This window comes from Octodon degus, unplaced genomic scaffold (genome assembly GCF_000260255.1).
Source record: "Octodon degus isolate 3935 unplaced genomic scaffold, OctDeg1.0 scaffold00056, whole genome shotgun sequence".
NCBI lineage: Eukaryota > Metazoa > Chordata > Mammalia > Rodentia > Octodontidae > Octodon > Octodon degus.
This window is the reverse complement of record NW_004524632.1, coordinates 5,290,794-5,293,897: the sequence shown is the minus strand read 5'-3', so window position 1 is coordinate 5,293,897 and position 3,104 is coordinate 5,290,794.

Genomic DNA, 3,104 nt, shown 5'->3' with positions numbered 1-3,104 from the left:
AATTTACGGAAACAGTGAGTTACATACTATTTTTGTTTTCACTGTTTTTCCTGGAATTTAGTAAAGTCAGATTACTTTTACTCATCATTTAGTGACTTATTTGGGGAATGGTGTACTTTTTCTAAAGTATATTACTAGCTAAATGTAAAGTGACTAATACATGTCTCATAGCCAGCAAGGTGATGGGGAAATGATATTCCTCTAGGAATATTGCCTGGTTGACCTGGCATAGGGATTCTTTCACATTGGTTGTATGCTAGTAGGGTAAGCTTGTGAGATCTGATTCAGGAGATGTGGGAATTGAGTATATCTGTGGTTTGAAGCTATGTCTGCTCTTCTGGGTTTCCTTCTGTTATAGATTACTGGGTTAGAAAGGAGGCCATGTTGAATGTAGTTTTTGATGATGGCTCTTCATTTCCCTCCACCTCTTTAGTTTTTTGCTTTTTTTTTTTGAGTTTGTTTGTAATACATACTAATTACATTGAGCTTGGCAAATTGGCACAGGTTCCATATTAGCATCTTAGTCATTTTTCCTTCCTTTTCATTCCCCACCCTCTCTTATCCCCTCCCCAGACCCCCTTCTCATCTTCACTGTCTGCTTCCTTAATTATTTTTTTATTTTTTATTTATTTGGTACAGGGTCTACAGGGTCTCAATACATGGCTCGGACTTGTAGTGATCCTCCAGTTCTCAGTGCTGGGTTTACAGGTGCACACCACCATGCCCAATCTCATTTGCTGTCTCAGCATGCCCCAGTGATGGGACTGGCATGCCACCCCACACTAGGGATCAAACCTTGGCCCCTGCTGTCTGCCTTCTTATTTCTTATCTCTTTTTCCTTTTTTTTTTTAATTTATTGCTCTTTTCTTAGCATGTCTATAGCCCACACTGGCCTCAAACTCACAAAGATCCTCCCTCAGCCTCCAGAGCTCTGGGATTGCAAGGGTACATCACTACGCCTGGCTTTATTTAGCTTTTTAAGTTTGCCTGGTGTGGTGGGTCGTATCTGTAATCTCAGCACTCAGGAGGCTGAGGCAGGAGGATCACTGAAAATTGAAAGCTACCCTGGACTATATACCAAGACCCTGTCTCCAAACTTTTTTTATGTTTTAGGTTTCTCATAAGAGAAAGCTATGTGTCTGATTATTTCACTTAGTGTTACGGTCTCAAGATTTGTCTTTCTACAGATGATTCGTATTTGTCCTTTTATGGCTGATAGTACTTTATTGTGTGTATGTAACAGTGTTTTGTCTATCTGTTGAGCTGGGCATGGTGTCACAGGCCTGTAATCCCAGCACTAGGAGGCTGAGGTAGGAGGATCACTGAGTTAGCAGTTAGCACTACAAAAGTGAGCTCAAGGCCAGCCTGAGATTCATAGCAAGACTCTGTCTCAAAAAGACAAAAAAGGAAGAAAAGAAAGATACCTTAGATCTGTATCTGTTGATGACCTTATAGGCTGCCTCCAAAATGTAGCTGCTGTAAATATTAATATGCAGGTAGTACTGTAATATGTCTTTGTTTTGGGAATATATCCAGAAGAAGTATAGTTGGATTAAATGCATTTTCTGTTTTTAGTTTTTTGAGGAATCTTCACAATGGTTTTTAATTTTTAAAAAAATCTTTTACTTAAGTGATTTGGTGTAGGGTCTCACACAGCTTGGACTCATAGTGCTTCTTCTGTCTCAGCCCTCCCAATGCTGTGCACCACTATGCCCTGTTTTGGTGGCCAGCACTGTCAGTACAGGGTGCAATACTGGGGATCGAGCCTAGGTCCTTGCACTTTGCCAGGCAGGTGCTTAGACTGCCAAGCTATCTCCCCAGCCCCTCCACACTAGTTTACCTTTCCATGGATAATGTGGAAGGGTTGCTGCTTTCTCTCTGCCTCTCCAGCATTTGAATTTTTTTGTTTTCATTTTGTTTTGTTTTTGAGACAGGGTCTTGCTATGCAGCTCAGGCTGGCCTTGAACTCGCTACATAGCCCAGGCTGGCCTCCCTACTCTTGGCAATTATCTTGCCTCAACCTCCCAAGTTCTGGGATTACTGGTGTGTGCTGCCACTTCCGGCAAGTGGTTGGTTGTTTTTTGCTTTTGTTTTTGGTGGAGCGGGGGATTGAACTCAGGCCCTTGCACTGGCCAGGCAAGAGCTTATTCTGCTGAGCCATCTCCCCAGCCCGTTTTTTGATTTCTTGGTAATAGACTTTTTTTTCTGGAGTAAGGTTATATAATCTCATTGTTGCTTTGATTTGTATTTCTCTAATGGCCAAAGATGCTGGACATTATTTATATGCTTATTGGCTATTCGTACTGCTTCTTATTAAAAATAAATAAATAAAAACTTTTCCTCACTTTTTTTTTTTTTTTGGCGGAACCTGGAATTAAACTCAGGCCATTGTGTTTGCCAGGGAAGCACTTATTCCACTGAGTCATCTCCCCAGCCCCTCTCTATTTTTTTATTTTCTATTTCTTTAAATTTTATTTATTTTTTGCGGAACCAGGGATTGAACTCAGGCCCTTGCACTTGCCAGGGAAGCTCTTATCCCACTGAGCCATCTCCTTGTCCCAATCCACCTGTTTACAGCCTCCCAAGAGCTGGGATTACAGGCGAGCGCACCCCAGGACCCCAGGGGTGGCTCAGCACAACAGGCCCTGGGGATCAAGCCCTTGGGCCCCTGCACCTGCAAGGCTTTAATCCACTGAGGTATTTGGGTTTTGTCTGTCTTTTTGAGATAGGGTCTTGTATGTGCAGCTCAGGCTGGCCTTGAACTTGGTGTGATCCTCCTGCCTCAGCCTCTCAAGTCCTGGGATTGCAGGAGTGTGCCACCAAGCCTGACTTTTTTTTTTTTTTTTTTTTGTGGGGAGCGGGGGAGGGCATCCAGTGGACCCAGTTTTACACATGAGACATCCTGGGTCAAGTAACACACAGATCCCATAGGGTAGTAGGGCTGCTGGTCAGAGCCATGTGTAAATTGTGCTCTTAACCAAACCCTATATAATATCTTCTTTCCCTTCTCCAGAATGAGGGACAGCCAGAAATTCCTGTGCTGTATCTGCTTTATTCTTTAGCCTAAATGTAATAGTGTTTAAGACTACTTGAAGAAAAAAAAA